General features: G+C 38.2%; 1 long non-coding RNA gene across 1 annotated transcript; it reads left to right on the top strand.

Annotated features, from left to right (window-relative positions):
- The first annotated feature begins 38 nt into the window (after positions 1–38).
- Positions 39–7,959, top strand: LOC142415591 (uncharacterized). Its single transcript, XR_012777457.1, has 3 exons — positions 39–131; positions 689–833; positions 7,286–7,959. It is a non-coding gene; the product is annotated as an uncharacterized LOC142415591 (long non-coding RNA).
- Positions 7,960–22,812: the final 14,853 nt, after the last annotated feature.

Here is a 22,812-nt window from a genome sequence, read left to right as displayed (position 1 = left end):
CCCGGCACCGCCTTCCCTGAGGTAATTTCTAGTGGCGCCAACAGCGGGGAGCGACTGCAGCGATCGAGGCGAGGGACGTCCGCCGAGTCAAACTACCGCAGATTTTGGCGGCTAAAAAGGCTCCTGTCGGGGTACATCATGTTGGAAACGGCTTGAGCAGCTGGGGAAGGAGGCGGGTTTTCTTCAGGCAGCGTGGCCGGCGCCAGCTGAAGGGATAAGCCTGATGGTTGCGGCCTAGATGGTGCTTGTCACCGACCGAAGCCGCCTCAGCAGCTGGCCTCGAGTTGTTTACAAGCGGAGCATGTGATGTTTTCACCCCACTGGGGATGTGGGGTGAAGATTGTGGCGTGTAATGCTGCCTTCACCTTGCCCCAGACAGCATCTTCCACAAGCTCTGCTGAAGGCAGTGGGCTGAAGTGGTGTTTTTTAAAAATAGGACCTATGGATTAAAAAAAAACCCAAACGATAAATGGACTAAATCCTATGGATTAGAAAACCCTAAAAAATCCATCAAGGATATGGGTATTACATGGCATGTTTTACTCTTTCTGTATCTATGTTATAGTACTTACAGTGATGCTTACAGCTAAGCTAAACAACAGTTGTTTTATTGTAAAAATACCGATTTTCTGTATCCTTATATCCTTCAAGTAAGAAGACTTATTTTCCTGTACTCTTTGTGTCCTAGAGAAAAAAAATGGCAGGCAGAATAAAATGTAGAAAAAGGTGAAGAAGTCAAGACAAGGAACTTGGTGGTATGTGAACTCTGCAAACCAGGTGAATACCACAAGCGGTCTTGGTCTGAGCTGCATGGAGCTCCTCCAAGGAGCACAGTAAGTAGCAAGATTTTGTCAACCAGCCTAATGCGAGCTTGACCTTTTCCTGTGTAATGCTCAAAAGCATGGTGGAACAGCATGGGAAGTAGGATAATGTAGGAGGAAGAAGAAAAAGGAGGGAAGTTTTAACCAGGTCTGACAGACCTGTAATCATTTAAGTGTGTTCAGAGCCTGGAATGGAATTCAGGAATCACAAGTCTCAATTTGATTTTTTTAACACTATATTTTGTAAACATATTGCAAAATGTATATTTTTACCTCCTGGTCGTGATCGGACATTGTAGTGGATGACGTTGTACTACTCAGTTCACTTTGTTACAGATGTTTTTGCTGAAGACTTAAATGAACTGGTGATTTATGTAGGCATAAACATGATTCTGTATGATGGATTTTCTGTGTATTTAATAATTTGCTTTTTTAGAAACTTTGGAGACACTTGAAAGTACTCTGAAAGACCATTATATTTTGTAAGTCAGAAGTCGGGCAGGTATTGCAATCTTAATTTGTCCTTCTTGGCAGTATGCATTCATATGTATCATCATTTCAACATACATTTAATGGTAGATCTCTTCACCATTCATGGTGCATGGGAAAGGTCATGCTCCTGGAATTAATCAAAGCTATTTAGTGAATGAAGTTATTGTGTGGAGGATTTGTCTGTCATTACCTACGACAGAGAGATGGTATATATTCAGTGAGAGAAAGGATTTTTAGGAAGGGGAGAATCATCTTTGAATTAAGCTATTTGAATTCTGCCCAGGAAGATCAAATGCTGTCCAGGGACACCACCTGAGAGTTTAACCAGTTCTAATTTAGGTAGTACAGAAGTTAACCGATTCTCATCTATTCTAAGCAAGTAAACCTACACAGGACTTTTTATTTACCTAGGAGTATTTTTTTTTTCAATATTTATTCACCTAATGTTTTATTTATCAGTACCTCAGCAAGGCTATTCCATTTTCTGTCCCAGAGGACTGACTGCATGTTGCTGGACAGTTCACTTCTCACCGCAGCTTCTGTTTGTATATTACTCATTTTCTGAATGCACATCTTGAAATTGTGTGGTCTGACTTAGAGAAGAGCTGAACTTTACAGCTGCAATTTAAGTCACTGGGAGCTGGGCCCAGAAAGATTAAAAGCTTTGGCAAATCAAGCCACTACACCTTACATTGCTCCCCAAAATAGAGAGGGTTTTTTTTTTCTTTAGTCTTTCAGTCAATCAATCCATAACCTTCCTTCATAGGCATGTTATAAAGATAAGTTCAGTAAAGACTCAGATGTTAGGGAGGGATGTGATAAAATCACCCATGATTAAATCAATACAATGTGTTTACAGTTAGTATAATTACAGCTGAGTAGATAAGAAGTAGATAGTGAGTACCTTGCATCCTGTGCTGTGAATGAGGTGAGAAAATGTCTGTATCCCAGTACTTCCTAGCTTTTAAAAGCAGGTTTGGCAATCTCAGTATGTCTTTCATCAGCAGTGTATGGTGAGGAGTATTCAGTGTGGTACTGGAAAATTATTGTTGTTCTCAAATACTTCTTAGACTTGAGTGATTTTCATAAGGAACAGCAAAGTGCACTTAGTACCTTAAAGCTTTTGGATGAAACATGACAGTTAAGTACAGCAATTAAACGTCTGACACACCTTTCAGTGCATACTCAAAAGCATGCTAAGAAATTGTAAGAGTAGAATAAGGCAGGAGACGTTGATGAGCAGCTCTGCAGTTTCTGTTACACAGTAAAATTATGAAGCAAATTTCCTGCTTGCTTAAATTGAAAGTCATGCATTGCAGCACTGTGTTAGCATTAGAGACAATTTTGGATAGAGAAGAGTAGGCTAGGAGGCAGACAGTGTAGCTGCATGCTCTGTGAGAAGTTACTAAAATCATGGGTTGACTTAGCATAGTTGCTGCAGTGCTCTACTTTCTTTTTCCATACTGCAGTGATGAGACCAGTATGGAGTCAGCACATCCTTCTCGCACTAAAATGACAGCGCAAAGAACGTAAAAATACCTCCAGTCGGCGGGGTGGTTAGCTGGCATGGTAGAGACTTGGAACAGGACAGACATATTAGGAATATGAGAATTTTACGTGCATATCAATGTACACCTGAGTAAGTCTGATAAAGAACAAAAATGGGAATTTTAGTCACAAAGAATGCAGTTATAGAATGATAGAGAGAGTACTTTAATGAGCTGCTTAATTGTGAGAGGGATAAAGGCAAACAATAAATGGTTATTCTCCAAGCAGCTGAGCCATTTGTGGAAGAATTACATTTTAAAGAGATTTAAGAGGCAATCAAAATACAAGCAGTAAATAACAAAACACCAGGTGCTGATAATGTTTCTACTGAAATATGGAAATAAAAGTGGGAGAACTACTGAAAGATTTTACAAACTCACTTGGTTGGTCTGAAGATCTGAAAACACTCCCAAGGAAGCAAGGAGACATATACTTGGATTAAATCTTTTAAATTAATCAATTTCTGGTGGAAAGGTATTTTTTAAAAAGCTAGAAAAAACCTATAGCAGTGTATCACGAGGTGATCTTCTGTTTGCAGTGAAATAATTTTAAATCCTTGTTCAAAACAAGGAAGTATTTGAATGGCACAAGATTATGGTGCCTGTTTGCCTGTCTTCCTTTGAATTGCCTCAATGCTTTCCCAGCCCTCAGATCTCAAGGGTATACAATATGTATGTCTCATGTCTTTCGGCAGTACAAGGACTTGCGGGGCTCATCATGTTCAGGAAGGTTAAACCAACTTGATAGGAGTACTAAGCATGTATCTAATATTAGGGTTATGCATACATGCTTTCCTGGATTGAGGCCTGAGTCTCTGACAAATTTTGAATGAAGAAAACCTCAGGTTCTGGAGTTCATTCAGGAAAAAAAAGGTTACTAAAAAACCATCTGGCCCAGGAACACCTGACTATTTTCAGACATTTCGTATTTTAAAATGCCTGAATAATTTAAAATATTTAAAAACATTCCTCTACCAAAAAAAAAAAACCCCAAAACAAACCACAAAATCAAAACAACCCACACCAATGAAACACAAACCAAACCAACCCCCCCAAAAAAACCAACTCTGAATAATTGCAACTCAGAAGGTGAAATTCCAACAAAATGATAAGACAATGAGGTGTGGAAGATTATTTTACAGTGTACTGGGTCAAGCTAACTCAAAATAGTTCCAGCCATAACTGTTGCAGATATGTCTGTACTCATGCATTAACAGTATAGGGCCGGCTTTGTGTATAGCAGCAGCTAAATGCATTGTGTACAATTTAATTGTAAGAACAGTTTCATTAAACTGGAAGAACCAGGGCTCACACAGTAGAATGATGAAAAATATTCTGCACTATCACACTCATGAACCTCTCAAATAAAATAATATTTGATTTAAAGGCTAAAGAGTGACTGACAAATAATAGTAACACGTTTAATGAAAAGACTGTTCCTCTAGGGATGAGAAGAGATGGGGAGTTGCCTACACCAGGCTGAGTAGGAGACGAAAAGGGCAGGTTAATAGACTTGGAGAAAGAAAGTGGTCTGAGAATAGTAATTTAAGGTGAGAATAACAGTGATGGGCCTTTTTTTGTCTGATGTTGTCTGTGTTTAAGCTGAAGAATAAAACAGTATCCTGCAGAAATCGCTGGGAAAGATGGTCAGTTTCCTTCCTCCTTATCAGGCTGCATCTTGTAACACTTCAGCTGCCCCCTTTGTGTCTGTCTTGTGCATCACTGATCTCAAAGTACAGTGCTTTACATGTATTTCAAGGCTGACCAGCTCTATGGCTTTCATTGCTGTGCTTTTTTCCTGCCTAGTTTGCTGTCTGGTTCCATCCTCATAGCTGCAGAGCCTTCAAAAATATCTCCACCTGTCACAGTTTAACCCCAGTCGGCAACCAAGCCCCACCCAGCTGCTTGCTCACCCTACCCCCGGTGGGACAGGGGAGAGAATCAGAAGGGCAAAAGTAAGAAAACTCATGGGTTGAGATGAGAACAGTTTAATAACTGAAATAAAATAATAATAAATAGTAATGAAAAGGAAAACAACAACAAAAAAGAGAGAGAGGAACAAAACCCAGGAAGAACAAGTGATGCAACTGCTCACCACCCACTGGCTGACACCCAGCCCGTCCCGGAGCAGTGATCACTGCCCCCTGGCCAACTCCCCTCAGTTTATATACTCAGCATGATGTCATATGGTATGGAATAGCCCTTGGGCCACTTTGGCTGTGCCCCCTCCCAGCTTCTTGTGCACCCAGCAGAGCATGGGAAGCTGAAAAGTCCTTGACTAGTGTAAGCACTACTTAGCAACAACTAAAACATCAGTGTGGTATCAACATTATTCTCATCCTAAATCCAAAACTCAGCACTATATCAGCTACTAGGAAGAAAATTAACTCTATCTCAGCTGAAACCAGGACACCACCAAAGAAACATCAGTCAAAGAAGTATTTAGAGCAGTCCAGTATATGAAAAGGTACTTAAAGTCAACAGAGGAACAAGATTCCAACTGGTGTCCCTTAGTACTGGCAAAAGGCTCATGGGAATTAGTAGTTCACAGATCATTGTATTTCAGCATGTGGTTATAACTATCCATTATTTAAAAATTAAATGGAAGATCTTACATACATACAAATGTACACAGCTGTTAAGCTTGCCTGGCAAAACTCATTAAAGAGGCATTGATCCTGCTGCCAGGAGTGCATGGGATAGGTTCCTGCTTCTGCATTATGTTCAGCTGCTCCTGCTTACCTACAGCAATCAAATTCTAAGAGGAGGCATTACACTTCATTACTTTAAAATAGGTATTGTAGACTTACAGAGTACATAAAACAACATTCCTTTTTCAATTATTTCTTTATCACTTTCTCTACTAGTAGACTTATGTTCAATTTACTGTATTAGACTTTCTGCCTATTGAAGATTTTATGAGAACAACCTCTCAGCCTTACAACGGATCTCTACAGAGATAATGATGGATTGATAGCAACTGTAAAACTGAACACTCTGATTATGCCTGCCAGTATTTTCCTTCCAAGAGAAGATGCTTGGCTAAAGGAAGGCATAAATTCAGTAAATTTCCAAAATTAACGCAGCCAGTTAATGGTAATAAGGAAGGAAAATTTAAAATGCCATCAAGGTTGATTTCCTTCAGATTATTCAGAAAGGAGCACTTGTGTTTAGAAAAAAAATCAGTAAAATAAGGGCCAAACCTGCCATTCTTTGCATAGCCTAATCTGTCAGGGATGTCACCGGGAGTTTTTGAATGTGTACCAGGTAAGTAAGATGGAGTCCCAAAAGAGAAATGTAGCTCTTTTTAAATCTCTGTTCCTATCATATAAATCCATTTGATATGCAAGACTTTCCCAGCTGGTATAAAACCCCAAGACCTTACCAAATTATTCAGGATGAGTGTGATAACGCTCAGATTACAAAACAGTAACATCAGATAAAAATAAAAGTTTTTCACTTCAGAGTTTATCTACCTTTCTAATGTAAATTTATAGTTATTAAAGTAGGTTATTTATAGCTGTCTTTTCAAACTGTTACATAACAGTGCTTTTGCTGTGTGCCTTTATACACAGATAGAAATCATATTAATGAGCTATTCACTGAACAACGGAATGAATGCATGAGTGATGAGAATTCACAAGACAAGATGAGGAACAAACAAACAAAAATCCCAACCTTTGTTTCTGCTTTAAATACATCAGGGAATTTTAGAGAAACACGATAGTCTTAAATCTTGAAAATAATTAATACAATTTATAAATAGGCACGTGAATACGTTTAATGACTTAGTTAATAGTACTAAGGAAAGTGAATTGTGATCTTTTCAAGGTTACTTGGTTGTAAATTATGGTATGTACACCTCAAATTTTAAGTGGGCAATCAAGTACAATAATTCTGAGTCTTTTTAAATGTTAACACTGTTCTGAATTGGTTTGTTATTTTCTATGCTTTAAACACCAACATGGGACAATTTATAAAATTCCACCATCTTTTCTATTTTTTCCCATTCTCTGCCTGCAGTAGTCTTCTGACCTCACTTACCTCAGCACTGGCAGTGATCTAGAGGGCTTCTGTACCTACACAGTGAGACAGTCAGACTTTCTCTGTGTTTCTCTATATATACTGGCAGTATACAGTATGCGTTTCAACTGTAAAATTATAATTTATTTTGAACAAAAAAATTGGTTTTTTTCCATTCTAATGTGTACATAAGTACAACAAATTCAGCACCTCTTGCTGACCTTGAAGAAATCAAACACAAATTGTTATGTGTATAATGAGTCCTTCCAAAGGAGATTTCACTTACCGCATTAGAATGATAGGAGAAAAGCAGGTGGTGCTGCAATATACAACAGAATATAAACATATCATGTACACATTGCACTGAACTGATTTCTATTTTGTCTCCTTATTTCCTTTCAGGGTCACTTTTCCAGGTAGGCCACCTACCAATCAAGTTACCTTGGGGAATGGAATATTCAACATTGAAAAAAGATATCATTCATGAAGCAAAAAGTTATCTTCAATATGAATTCGCGACTGCAGATTTATAACCAAAAAAAAGTTAAATACAGTGTCACTCAGACAAATTCACTGCAGGTAGGGAGGCACTGGACAGAGATTTTAAAGGTCTCTTGTTTTTTAAAAATACCTTCAGAATCTTGGCAAATCAAGGTCTAGTCCCAGCAACACAGACACAGCTTGCATGAGTAAGATTGTGCCCAGGCTAGCAAAGTATGGCACAGCAAGCTAAACTCCACGGCCTTTGAAACTGAGGTCTGAATTTGGCTGCTTGCGGCTATCTCTACATGCATACATCTTGTTCCTTTTTTGATTTTTTGTTTCTGTGTTGACTCTGACTCATCCTAGTTACATGCAAGCCTCATTTTCACTTTTGCCCTTTCTGTCCTGCATCTTACACTGCCACTTTACCACTGGTACAGCGTGCTTCACAGGTATTTAATTAATGTGTTTTCACAGCTGCTCATTATCCCCCTTTTGCAGCTGTGCAACTAAAACCCATGAAAGAAAGCTGAGATTATGCTAGAAATTCCATTCTTAACATTCAGTATCCCTCTCTTAAGATACCAACCACCTTCCCAGTCTACTATTGTCCTGGTTTCAGTTGAGATAGAGTTAATTTTCTTTATAGTGGCTGGTATGGGGCTATGTTTTGGATTTGTGCTGAAGACAGTGTTTATAATACAGAGATGTTTTAGTTGTTGCTGTACTAGTCAAGGACTTTTCAGCTTCCCATGCTCTGCCAGGTGCAGAAGCTGGGAGGGGACACAACCAGGACAGTTGATCCAAACTGACCAAAGGGCTATTCCATACCACATGACATCATGCTCAGTATATAAAGCTGGGGAAGAAGAAGGAAGGGGGGACATTTGGAGTGATGGCGTTTGTCTTCCCAAGTCACTGTTACGTGTGATGGAGCCCTGCTTTCCTGGAGATGGCTGAACACCTGCCTGACCATGGAAAGTAGTGAATGAATTCCTTGCTTTGCTTCGCTTGCGTGCGTGGCTTTTGCTTTACCTATTAAACTGTTTTTATCTCAACCCTCGAGTTTTCTTGCTTTTGCTCTTCCGATTCTCTCCCCCATCCCACCAGGGGGGGAGTGAGCGAGCGGCTGCGTGGTGCTTAGTTGCCGGCTGGGGCTAAACCACGACATGTTTGGGTTTTCCAGACGTGATATAGGCCACCTGGGAATGTGATTTGGGTGAAATCTGGAGGCTGACTAGGACTTTCTTCAGACAGGACAGTAGCATTAGCTCTTGCTGGGCACCTGAAAATCTCACACACAGCCACTGCGCATGCTAAAATCTCCTGTACAGGTCTGAGTACAGTAAATCTGACTGTACCATCTGGCCCAATGTTCCACTGAACAACAAACATCTAAATTGCCGTGGTGGATATATGGAGAAGAATTAGGACACGCTGAATGCTGCTCTACTCTGGCATGACCGCTGAAAGTATAGTCTAGTCCGGTTACAAAGATCTTGACTGAGGTTCAGGCCCCTAGTTTATCTTTGAGATTGGGTCTTAGTTTCTAAAGTTGGTGATCCAGGTGATTAAATGTGAGTGTGTACCTAATGATGCAGATAGCATCCAATAGGACTTAAAAGGCAGAATGTTCAATGTTTTTTTAAAACTTTAGCAGAATTTTCTCAGCATCACACATTAGGAACCTGTATCTGCCTGCAGGCATTTTGTAAAATCTTCTTCTAACCTAAGTAAAGGAATCTGCTTTGACTAGAACCTATATTGAAAACTGTAGTAAGACAAGGCACATTTCCCAAAGAACTTTATGGCTTCCTATGAAAAGGCTTATTAGCTCAGTAGTACAGGTTATTAAAATGTTGATAATTTAAGTCCATTATTACACCTGTATACTTTTTGTGAACATTTGTCCTAATAAAATTTAATCTCTCAAAATGTTCATGAATGAAGGAGGTTTATTTCAAGACCATGTGAATATTCATTAGTATTTTTTATTATTCTAGCTGTTCTTTCGTATAAAGATCAAACAACAGGATTTGTACTTGGAAGACACTAATCAGAGTATTTTAAAGCTGCTGTATAAATTACACACTTTTTTACATGCTGAAGTATAATAGTTTCAGAAATAACTCTAGACATTCTGCTGATGTTTATAACACATCTAAGTTTTAATACATTAGTTTTTATAACAGTGGCAGAACACTAAAACTGCCCTTTTTTGTGTGGCTTGGTGATGTTTGTTCCAAATATATTTTTTGCTTACAGAAATGTCTGCTACAGATACTGTATCAAAGTGTCAGAGAAATGTGAGAAATTTTCTGATATCTAGAAAAAACTAAATGACTTTGACAAGGAAGCATGTCCTGCCAACACGATTATAGCTACAGTAGTCATCAGTTTAGGTCATTTTGTTCATCTTTTACTTTAGGCTTGATTAGCTACAAATTCTGTACCTTGTCCTCTCTGGATCAAGTACCTAAACAAGTTTTGACGTTTCAAGGATATTCTAGCCAAGGCACTTTTAACAATTTCATAGGGGAAAAAGTGCTTAAGGTACTGTTTGATAGCTCAATGATTCTGTAAACAGCAAGTGAAACGGGTATACAGAGGAGATATTTCCTCTTTTTTTTAATTGGGTTTTTCCTTAAGTAGCCTGTTTTTTCACAAGTCACATAAAAGTCACTGGAAGTTGCAGTTGCTTGTCCTGTCCTTGCAGAGTTTTGGGTGGTTGTGGGTTTTTTTGGTTTTGGGTTTTGTTCCCTGCCCCCGCCCCCCCCCCCCCCGATTAGAGATAAATCACAAGTCATCCTGATTTTCACTGTCAACACTGTTGTTCTTATGTAGAGAATTTAATTCATTAGGCTGTCAGTTTTCAATTCAGTAGGAGGTTAATATTAGTATGTCCCAAGGATCTGTACTGCAGTTAGTATTTAATTCATCCATTAATTATCCAGAAAGGCAGAAGTGAGGGGTAGAACAAAAAAAATGAGGTCAGCAGAATTTGCAGATGACAAAATTATTTAGTGTAAGTCTTTGTAAGAGAAGGCTGTGATGAACTTCATGGAAACAGAACTAGACAAATTGGCAGCATAATGGTTGATGAAATTCAGACATTGACAAATGCAGGGTAGAACACATTAGAATGAAAAATCTGAACTGCTTGTACACATGGCCCTGTTCTAACTTACCACTAACTGCTAAGGGAAAAAGAGCACCCAGCACAATTAAAAACTCTTCTCAATGCTCAGCAGCAGTCAAAATCTAAATAAGGTGTTGTAATACAAAAAAATAGCATAGAAAAGACCCACAATACAGTAGAAAAATGTTAGTTCCAGTTTTACTTTAAGCTTTACAATAAGCTAGGGTCATTCCATCTCACATCAGATATGATAGGACAGCAGCGTGTCTCTAATAATTCCTAAATCCATCTTCAAGTCTATTTTGTTTCCGACGCAAGAAGCTGGAAGCCCATTGTTATAACACATGCTGGGTTGTGTAGGAATCTGTGAAGATAGTTTGCCTCCCTTTGCTTTTCATTATCAAGTTCAGTGCCATTTGGTGATGTTCTCTTGAACATACTTCTGTCGATTTATCAAGAGAATATCTGCTCTCTACAAGATGTCATCAGTCTACTTTTATTCATTTATGATCACCCCGAGCACATCAACATCAATCTTCCATTTTATTTCTCCTAACTAGCTGGCAGCTTGACGACACCGTTTTTTATGTTCTTTATAAATATTTCCTCTTGGGATCCTGGAGACACATTTGTACTCTCCTTTTTTCCCCCCCATTTGCTTTTCTTATTGTTTTTGGTTCCTTTTGAGTAAGTTCTCACTATCTCAGGTCAGTTCTCTGCATAACAAGCATACCAATCAGGGGATAAAGAGACAGGAAGATCAATTTACAAGTTCATTAGCATTACACGTGCTGAGGTTAGAGCCAACGTTAGTTACACTGTAAGCAACAGTAATCCTACAAGACTAAATATTTTTGTTAGATGAACTCTGCTTCCGTGTGAAATTGCAATTTTTATCTTTTTCTCCAGTGGAATTGCCAAACAGTCCTTTGTAGTTGTGGTGGTAACCCAGAACTGAAACCACCAAAGGGTGTTTGTCAACAGGTTTTCATGCAATTTCTTAAATTTCTGCTCGTTTTAGTAACAGTGGACCAACATTTTTTCTTACTTTTCTCATGTAAAAGGTTTGCAACAAGTTGTGTGAAACACAACTAAAATTAGAAGAATCTCCATATAGCCCAATATCGGCTTATTTTACAGTCATAGGTTCTACTTAAAATTTGTAACATTCTTTAAGCATTCCAGATTATGAGAGCCCCCAGAAGTGCCATGCTGTTTTATATAACTAGGTATCTGACATAATTCGTAGAAAGAGGAAAAAAGATTTAAAGCAACTCTGCAGCATGTAGTTTCTCTTTGTGAATTATTCTCCCCATATTTTTATGCAATAGTGTAAATTAATTACAAGGATGCCAATTTTAGCTCTCTGTTTATCAAATTAAATTACACAGAGATTCCCAATAGTACACTGTATGAAGGCCTATGTTTCTGGAAATATTTAAGTTGATGAAAAATTAATTTTTCACTTACTAGTTCTCATTTCACAAACAGAATCTTCTTTGTTCATAACTGACTGCTGTAACAGCTTTGAGTCTTTGATTATTACCTCTTATTTGAATAAAGATTTGTTATTATTTGAATGTTTGAGCCTTTTGGCTTTAACTAATTAATAGGACAGGATGAAGGAAAAAGGTAGTGAATTATTCACTAACATTTGGCTTAATTACAATCAAATGACCCTTTCAAATTGAAAAGCACTTGGTGAAAAGCAGAAGACAAATGAGGTTTTTCTGTATAAAAAATGAATAGCCCTAATTTTTAAATTTAAACCCCAAATTTAAAAAAAAAAAAAGCCCCATGCTATCTATTCTATAGCTTTGTAATAAGATGTACTTTGTTTTCATGAGTTCAGAACTCACTCTGTTTGACCTTCACAGAGTTTCCTTTCAAATCTGATCTTGCATCTGCTTAGCTTTAGGGACTGCAATTCTATTCCACTAAAAAAATTACGCTGAAAGCTCCATAAAGATTTTTTCCTTCCCACTTATGCCTGATTTTCATCTTGCAATGAACTAAACAGATGAGTTATATTACAGGACTATGTGCAAGTTCTATATTTGCAAAAAAGCAACGTTTGCTTCAGAATTCAAATATTAAGCAATATCTCAGTCGCTTATCTATGCTCTTTTCTTAATCCTAGATCTTCTTGTAAAGGACGTAATTTAATTAAAAGTAATTCAGTAGAGCACAAGATACTCCTTCAGTGCAAAAACTGTCTGTAAAGGATCTAAATATTTTATTGACTTTCCAAATTCTTTAAAAAATGCATCGTTATGATTACAGGTGCTCTGCCCCTCAGGAGATTTATGCGTGTACTTATCCTTGTACACTGCATGCCCTCTGAATTGTTATATTTAAATTGCATCTTTGCTATAAATTGATCCAGGTTTGTGAGACGGGTATATCTGAAGTGGATATATGGCCTGGAGTTCACATTTGCTTGCATTTTACAACAGCAAAACGTTGACATTTGGGAAATACTGTCCTGAATTCTGCTATAGGCGCTACATTCCTTTCCACTGCCGCTGGGTTGGTGTGGGTAAAGACCAAAGTTAAAGAAAAACTCTGATGCCTTAGAAGGCCAAGCAAGATCTTTTGAACCAGATAAATCTACTTTTCTTTCAGAGGGGACTGTAATGAATTGACAAGCAGAAAAATAGATGTTTTTTAATGTCTTCTCTACTTAAACTAAAAATTTTTAAAAAGTCTGTCTTTTAGCACATTAGAGACAATTGGAGACAACACATCATTCCCAAAACAGAGCTTATCTGCCCTGCAAGCCAGGACTTCTAGTCCAGGCTGGTGACCTGAATTTATACCTGGCTATTGATTATATCTGATTATGTACTTACATACATTATGTGTTTGCATTTTGCTGCAGTTCATTTACGCTTCATCTGTGTTGCCTTTTTGCCTGACAACAGAGCAAATCCCCAGTGCGCTAGCCTACATTGATAATGAATGAATAATGTTAATTACATTTTAGCTATGGTATTACAAATGGGTATTACATACTTGGCTTAGTAATGCAGTTGAAATAAACAGATATACTTTGCAAACTGCTGAAATTTAGCTTTTTGTAAAGTGTAAGGATTTACTTTTTGATTAATGAACCAACAGCTTATCTATCCAATACTGAAAAACAGAAGGTGCCTAAAGTTTTGTGTGTACACAGAACTGTCCTTCACCCCTTTTCCTCAGTCCCTTTCTCCCAACTATCCCTTGCGTTCTGGTTTATAGAAAGAGCAGACAAATGCGATTGTCTAATAATTAACAAAGTGGGTAAACTGCTCAGTGTTCCAAGGCGGACACCAGGAAGAAGGAACATTCTCTAGAGAGGTCAAATTAGTGTGTATGTTGCCAAAATTAGAAAGGGATAAACAGTACCTATCCTTGACTACATCCCTGCTAGTCAGTCAGCTCTGTGCAAGTACTCCAGGAAGAGGGAAAGATGAAGCGTAGGGAAACCCAAAGCATATTGCACTGCCAGGAGACAGCATCAATCTGTGTAAATATTATGCGTAGCTTATTTCAAACCCAGCCAGAGTAACTCACAATCTCCTGTTTGTGGAGCTACATATTTACTAGGGAGTTTGTTTCTAATTATTTGTAACTTGACATATCTGTCAGCTCACCTCGAGTCCAAAATATGCTAGGAGGTTTTGTGGTCTTCTCAGGAGGACGCTGGCATCATACCAAATGAATGGAGTGTTTACAGTGGAATAACAGTAATTTGTGATGACTGATCTCATGCCTCTGGCCTTCAGCTTAAACACATTTGAAAGTATGAAGAAGGTGCCTGCCCAAAGGCTTCGTTGTCTCGACAATTTAAATGAATGAAACGTACTGCAACTGTTCAGCTGGGCTTATACGGAAGGTGGCTTCCAATTTGGGTTAGTTTTGCACTGTGGAGAGGGGAATATTGGGTTTTATAAGGAGGGTAATGCATTCAGGGAAAAAACCCCACTATTTAGTCTGTTTTCTTTTTCACCAAATGCCACTGTTTAGTCATGCAAATATTCAAATAAACCAATAATAGCTTGCCAGAAGACAGGCTGTTACAAAACATACAGACAAGTTCAGATAAAAATATGCTAAAAATTATAAGAAAAAAAAAGAACACTGAAAAGTTAGGAAATACCAGAATAAGATTACTTGGGCAAACTTAATATGCCTCTTTTTTCACATGTAAAATTTTGTAATCTTTAATTACCTGTTCAAACAGTGCTGGTATATGGACAGGGACCTTTCAGAAGAATCCCTGCCCTACGCAAGGGCACAGAAAGGATGATACTTAGCTATTTTATTTTCTCCTCATTATTCAAGCATGTGCCCTGAAACCTTATCTACTGCACATGATTCAAACCATGCTCTGGAGAAGAATAATTAGTTTCCTTTTCTGTCACATCCACCCATCCAAGAGCCACCACTAGTGAACAAATCTCCTCAACATTTCTACAAGCCAGAAAAATTGTGTTAGTCATAATTATAGGAGTAGTGGTATCAATAATATTAAATACACTGATGGACAACTGAGCCACAGATGCACAATTCACAAGTACTCATTCAAAACACCCTGGTTTAGGGGCATGCTCCAGGATTTCTGACGCTGACACATTTAGATATTATTTTTGTTAATTTTATGTATAAACAATTCTGTAATGTCAACCACAGAGTGCCAACCTCGGGCACCCCCTAAACAACACGTTGTTAGTGAGCATTTGATTAAAAGCTTTGGACCTAATTATTAAGAACTCAGTTTCAGAGGCAAGGTTGATACTGCTCTCAAATGGGGAGAGCCCAGAAAGAATAAACTTCAGTGCATATTTTGGTTCACCATACTCATCCATAACAGTTTTTTACATAGATGTGAAGTTGCAAACTCCTGGGGGCTCTGCCAAGTCCCAAACAGAAGATATTGTCTCCCTCATAGTAGCCATATAACCTAAGGATGTATGTATCTTACAAAGGTAAATAATTTTAACTGAAGCACTAGAAAAGACCAGGCTGACCCAGTAGAACTTACCTTGAAGTTAATCCCTTATTTCATAAGAGAAAAAAGTAATAGCTAAACTTGAGAGAGCAGCAAATACTCTCAGGAGTTTCACTGATAAGAGAGAAGGACTGAGTGGGAAGAAGAAATGGAAGCCTGTGACACACAGCAGGTAAGAAGATGAATTACCTTACCTGTTGTTTTGGTGATTTTTCCCAGCTTTTCTAGCATTGAGAGAAGTAAGAAAAGTCTTTGCCCCCTGCTGCTGCTTTAAATCACCACACACCCCGAATCAAGATGATATAAGCTGCAATTAATGCAGCACTAATACAAGAATTGGTGTAATCACAGTAGCTAAATGAGAAGGGTGCTAATTGCTGGTCATTGACATACTTCAACTGGTGAGCTGCCTATTAGCCTTAGAAATGAGGGAGGTTTATTACTGTCACGTTGTGTGATCAGCACATCTTTGTCAAAATAACTTCTGTGGAATAAAAATAAGAAATGACCTGCTCCTTACACATTAAGAGGAGTTTTGCTGGGACAGTTGAAGAACATGTTTTTGTTTTGCTCTGATTGTGTTAGTCATATGGAAGATGGTGAGGAAAACGGAAGGGGTCATCTTTTTCTGAAATTCTCTTCTCTGTGTGGACATTATGAAGGATCCCTGGCTTTGATACTTTCTAAAAAGCAAGTATTTCTTAAACTGGGATTGCATCACGCTGCACTGAGTGTATCTTTGTTCCCACATTACTTCTACTATCTTTTTATATAGAAATATATGCATATATATCTCTTACAGTTCTTCACCACTAGGAATTTTTATTGCAATACAACTAAGAAATGTTATTTTGTTCTAAGGAAAATAAATACAGATCGCATCCCAGATGTGGGAGTGTGATGCGGCAATATTTGTCACAACTAGATTTTGGGTAGATTCTGGCTGACAGCTCCTCTGGCCACCCACCAGAGCATCCCAGAGTCATGCTGTAGCTACGCAGAGCCAATGCAGGCTCTCCTTTGGCACTTTATTCTCTTGCTGGTAGGGTTTATCTTCGCTTCACAGATTTCTGGCTTCCTTAAGAGTTTCCTGGGTACAAAGCAGAGCAAGCACTGTTGCAGAGTCCTGTCTAATCCCTCTAATTTCTGTAAGCAGTATATCCAATTCTGGATCAATAGTAATTAAGTCCATTTTTAAAAATGCTGCTTAAGGTGATGGAAAAATGGATTTAAAAATACCATTGGGAGGTTCCTTAGGGAATTTGATCACCATGACTTGAAGGAGTGTTCTTCACCCTTTAAAAATAAACACTGACTATCCCTAACATCCCCCCATGTATGCCACTTTTCTTTTGAAATGCTTCATGTAATAGTTTAGTTCTTTCCTGCAATAACCACAGTCTGGCTGAATGCAGTGGTCTAGGGCGATTATCTCGGAAGCTGTGTGTTCCGAGTTCAATTACGAATTCAATTACGTTTTACCATGTCCGTCTTCTTGTGATCATTACATCACCGGCATTCAGCAACTGAAGCATCTGTTTAGTAATGCCAGACATGAGGAGCTGGGTTGTACTAGTTGCCTGTTTGCTAAAACAAGCGATTCAGAATGTTGGTATTAATTAATGATGCCTAATATAGTTTGAGTGCCAATTAGCTGATAATTCACCTCTAAGTTGTGCCATGATGTTTGAGAACAAATAAAATGTCCAATCTAGTTATTGCAAGACATCCCTATCTAGACGTGTAAACATCTCATGGTGCCAGTGAGGAATTTCGTCTGAAGGCTTTTGACTCTGAAGGAGAGTTTCAGAATAGTTCTGAGCTTATCAAACCTACAAAGCCTGGAATAAAGCCAGGTTGTTTAGTAACGATTCATATTGTTGTAGTTCCTTTGCTTTTCGTGACTGTGCTCAGGTGAATGTTGATATTGCAATTCCTTCAGGATATCCCTTGAGGCATTGTTACATTGCAATTTCTGAATCTCAAACTAGTACAGAAATATGAAAATATTGAAAAGGGACAATGGATTTGGAAATGTTTCAAGTATGTTTTGTATCATGATGATTTTTCCCACAGGCTATACCTCACTTCCTTTGCTGAACCCCTGACTTCTCTTGGGACAGTAGAAGTGTTCCTAGTTGTTGCAAATGCTAATTGTGCTGCTGGTAGCAGAAAATTCATGCTCCTGGTTATGCTTTATGTGCTTGGCTTTAACCTGTAACAAAGTAATAGTCAAATATAATTGTTCTATATATTTAAACCAGATTTCTATATTAACTTACCTTTTTAGAGAAGATTCTTTCAAGGGAACTTGAACTTGCACATGTATTTGTTTTCCAGCATAAGGTTGAACGTCCTTACTTATTGTACAGTACCTTTTCTAAAGAATGTTGTAGTGCCAAGAAATGTGTAATGTGTATATAAAGGACATATCAGTGATTCTGATTAATCTTTTCTCATGAGACTGTTGGACTGGACATTTTAGTCCCTTCCTAGACTTTATTCCAGTGGGAAGTCTCTTTTCTACTTACTGATATCTTTAGAAATGTTCTGTAAAATTGCATTTCCTTCCCCACCCCCAATTTGATTAAGTACCAATACTAATTATGAGGAAATTGTTACAATTGTTACATTGAAAACTGTAGCAATTGTTACCTTGTTAATGGGAAAGGTGCATGAGGCCATCAGAAACAAAAAGATGTTCCCAAATCTGAAATTTAATCTTTTCCTGGTAGTATAAGGAACAGTATACTTTTAAACATTTTGCCAATGTTTATTACACTTTTACCACCAGCTGAGTACCAGATGTCTGAATGTATTTCTATTGAATGTATTTGGAAAATGCAGGACAGAAATTTGTGGTTTACTTCACCGCTTTCTTGCCTATTATAAACAGACTAAATATCACTCATATTATCAAAGCACTTAAAATCAGAACAGAGCAAATATCAACTAAATGTGCTCAGTTGAACATGCCAATTATTAGATGAAAACAGTTTTTGTGTATCTGGTTGTTCTTCGGACTGAATATTATGAAAACTGTACATGTTATACACAACCCTGTTTATTTTGATAGATAACAGAGTACTAGACTTCAGGTTGTCTCTGTAATTGGCAAGGGAATTACAGAATTATATACCTTACATATATTTATAAATATGCTCTGGGAGAATGGATACAAATTAATTTGGAGACAAATCTGAGGTAATAGAGAATGTGTTATTAATTAACTTAATTGTGTTTCTCTCCTGTGCTCATGTTCACCCAGTTAAGTAGCTTGCTGCACCTCTGAAGGGACCTGCAAATGAATCACTTGTTTGAAAACTTTTCTTGCTTCAGAAAGCACCTCATCGTACTAAATACAATTTTCTCCATTTTGATATTGACTTGCAGATGTTTACAGTGTATGAGAGTAAATCAAGTCTTATGGCTTCCTGCACTGGTCGTCAGCTCAAGGCATTAACCAGAGTCCCTCTAGTGAGTTTGAAAAGGCAATTCAAAGTCTATTTTGGATAAACCCGTGCTGGGATTTGTATCATCTGAATTCTGTTGTGATAGCCTACATCTCTCATTTTGAAAATTGCATGACACTGAAGGCACAAAGTGGTGGTTAGTGGTATCACGCTCTATTGTTTTAAAAACTGAGGATTTCAGTTAGATGTAATTCAGTGAGGGAGAAGGACTTAGGCTAATAAGAGTGAAGATAAGACTGTGAGGAGAATAATGATATCTTCCAGGAATATTCAGGCCTTGCATTTCCAGCTGCTCTGAGCAACAGCAAGGGAAGAAAACTGTATCAGTTTCTGAGCTATAAAAAGCACAGACCTTTTTCTGCTCGGCCGGATTACAGGAATCAATAATTTCACATTTTCTACACACCACGGAAGTAAATGCCTGCTCTCAGTCATGTCACCACATGGCAGATCAAAGCCCTCAGGATCAAAGAGATTAAAGTAGCACAGGCTCTCAAAATATTATTTTCTGATTGAAAAACACTAATTAAAATTCCTGTAGAAATTCACGTAATGAGTTACTATTAAATTTTTTTACAGGAAAAGTCAGTCCCAATGTAAATAAAAAATCCCTTTTCTCTATGTTCCTTTAAAAGCATTTCATCCCTGATTTTATCTGTAGCACATTTCTTCATGTTACCCGTTTCAAAAGCCTCAACTCAAAGTAGTCTGAAAGCAAACTATTTGTGATGTGGCTCTTACTTCAGTCCTGAGGGTGTCTCGCCCTTTAAGGAAGGATATTTTACATGTCACAACTGAAACAAAATGAGCTGATTTGCACACTGCTTTTTTTTACGACAGAGGACAGGCTGTCGTGACAAGAGATGGGGGTGAGACTTTGGAGTAGCTAAGCTGCCTCCGTATAAGCTGCCTCCGTATAGCTGCACACGTCAGGCCTGACAGACCTACCGGGATTACTCCAACGCTTGCATTATTCCAGCTCCAGGCAGTAACTGGAAAGTTTCTAGGAGGCTAAAATAATACTGTAAGTTGCATCAACTCTTAATTTGGCATCGGACTGCTTCACCTGTGAGGCAGGCGACCCAAAGGTTACATCACTGATATAGATTATGGATGACTGGATCCATAGTCCCAATCTTCATAGTATCATGAATTTGCTACCACTGACTTTTGTCTCTAACTTCACTGTTTCTTGATATGGAAAAACCCTTATCATGTTTCACTGTTCATCAAGTTTAAGTAATTTCACCATCATGGAAACATCAGAACTAAGAAGTCATTTTCTATTCTATGGGAGGTTGAGAAGCTGATGAAGGGCTTTTGCCAAATTCCCTCGTTCTACTAAAGAATAAACGTGCAACAAATTACTTGTGCCAGTTTATTAAATCTGTTCTGTTACTGGTGGGCCCGAGGGGCCAGCCTCTTTCACATGGGACATTAGTAAGACTTGTTTTTCTGTTTGCTAAAAGTTGGTTTGGCTATCATTTCAGACTCTGGGACCCATCTTCAAATGGGTCCGTACAAGTGGATCCCTGAACTTTAAAGAGACCAATCACATGAACAGCCTGAAAAGAGTTCCCCGGAGGGACAGGGCCATTATCTGAATCAATTTCAAACTGGAGCTCCATTATAAAAAAGTATTTCTCTTTGGAAGACAGTCTGTCCTCCCAGAGGTGCTTTTTATGATTTTCAACATGAGATGAATGATCTCCTGGATGACGAAGAGCACGTTAAACAGGCCAAACCTTGAGAGTTAATAGGTTGCTGGTTATTTATTATAACAAAGATATGCCTGTGCTTTCAAGTATGCAGCAATTAATAAACTCCCTTACCACAGGACCCCAGCGTTATCCATAATATTGTCAAACCCATTCAAGTTGCACTTTGTCTCAACAGAAGCAAAATGCTGTAAGGAGAAAACACTTCCTTTGTCTTGGGAAAAGAGAGCTATCGGTTGAGAAGTAACATCAGTACACTGCACCAGCTGGGTTGTGATTCCTCTATTTTCTCACTTTTACGGTGTATTTGGGGACTAATTTGAAGGATTCCAAGAAATTTAGAGAAGGCTGGGTTCTGTATGGTCCGTAACTGTTTCTGCTTGTTATGAGTCGTGCTTTTATTCTAAGAGGCTTAGGTCATCTTCTTGTATTTGCTGCTGATTTATGCTTGTTGCCCTGCTTTTCAGATTTGTAAAGAGGAGATTAGAACTCAGACGAACTTTTAAGGGAAATATATTTCAGCCAGAAGCATGGATTCAGCTATTCCAGTACATTTTGTGAATGTATATTAATTTAAAAGTTTATTATTTGTTTGAGTCTGATTTTTATTTTTTTTAAATCGAAATATCTCACTTATACATATTTAAAACAAAATTTCAGGACAGACCCACTTTTTCTGAAATTTCACTTTGTTTTAAATATTGCAATGTTGTGTAAAGATCATGCGAACCCCAAATTTTCTTCGAAAAAATTTTTTTGAGTGACTAGTGAACCAAAAGTGTTGTTATTTACTCAGCTCTGTTTCTTCTACCATGCTGTGAGGTTTCCTAATCCATTTGCCTTGAAAAGTCTGCTGGCAGAAAACTGGAGCTCGGAGAATGTCCAAAATCCAGCATGGGTCATTCTCTTGCGTATCCTGGGCCTAATTCATGAAGAAATAATTACCTTCCTACACAAAAAGTAAGACTGAACAACAATGTTATGGCCCATAGGGTTTGTTTAAAAACTGTTAAAAACTCATTGCGGTAATGAAACTAACGGTAAAGGTTTCCGCAGTAGGGCTGTACCTCCTCCGGGGTGAGGACTGCCCACGTGCAGACGGCTTCTCGCGCGTTCGGCGTCTGCAACTACAGTTCCTTGGAACCGTGGCAGGATCGAGAAAAATGATCACAGAATGCCCAAATGGTAAATATGTACTATAAACAATATTTTCTAATTTATAATGTCTTAACTAGTGTGTCCTACAGGGAAATAGGTACATGTCGATTGTATTTCTTTTTCTGCTGGAGACAAAAAGAGCTGTAGCCCAGCAAGAGCGCGCAGGCGTTAGTCTGAATATGCGGAGCACTTCCTTAGGGTGCCTCCAAGAGAGCACCCTTTCCTTTCTGCCTCAGTCTCTGCCACTGGCGCAGAAAGGAAAAGGTATTTTGGGGGGGCTTGGTGGGAATCAGCCTGCAGGTAAGAATCCAACTTCCTGTGGCACAAGAAGAGGAAAATGAAAGCAACAACAGTCATGGCTAGCCAGAACAGAGGGGTAGATATTTTCATTTGATTTTTGGTGGTGAAAAAAGGAATGACCAAGCAGACTTTCCATTTGGAGAAGTGGGGGTGCCATAGTTTAGATGTGAATGATTAATGGGAACGCATACAAAAAACAATTTACAACATCCGGCAAATATGGAAACTAGCCTGCGAGTTTATTTTTAATTTAAAAGTTAATTTAAATGAAAATGAAATAACGATGTTATATTTGTATCTAGTTAACCAAACAACACTCAAACTCTAATTAAGCACCAAGCATTAAGTAGTCAGTAACAAGGAATAAAAGGTAGATATGCTGAACTAATACTGAGGCGAGTGCACAAAGGGCCAGAACAAAAAGAAATGTTAATTAAAAGATAATGTCAAAGGGATAGAATGTTTTCTTGGGATAACAGTCTCCCGCTGCTAAATAAATACCAAGGTGAAGTCCAGGCATCCATCAAAACTGAATGCCAAGCCAAAGCCAGCATATTTTAAGAAGACAGACATTTGTCTGGAAGTCTCATAAAGAGACATTACTCCTCATGGGAAAAGTGTGCTTCTGTACATTTATCCTTGGTTTGATAGATACTGCTGCTATT

The sequence above is a fragment of the Mycteria americana genome, chromosome 11 (genome assembly GCF_035582795.1).
Source record: "Mycteria americana isolate JAX WOST 10 ecotype Jacksonville Zoo and Gardens chromosome 11, USCA_MyAme_1.0, whole genome shotgun sequence".
Lineage (NCBI taxonomy): Eukaryota > Metazoa > Chordata > Aves > Ciconiiformes > Ciconiidae > Mycteria > Mycteria americana.
Note: the sequence above shows the minus strand (reverse complement) of the source record. Positions and strands in the feature narration are given on the sequence as shown.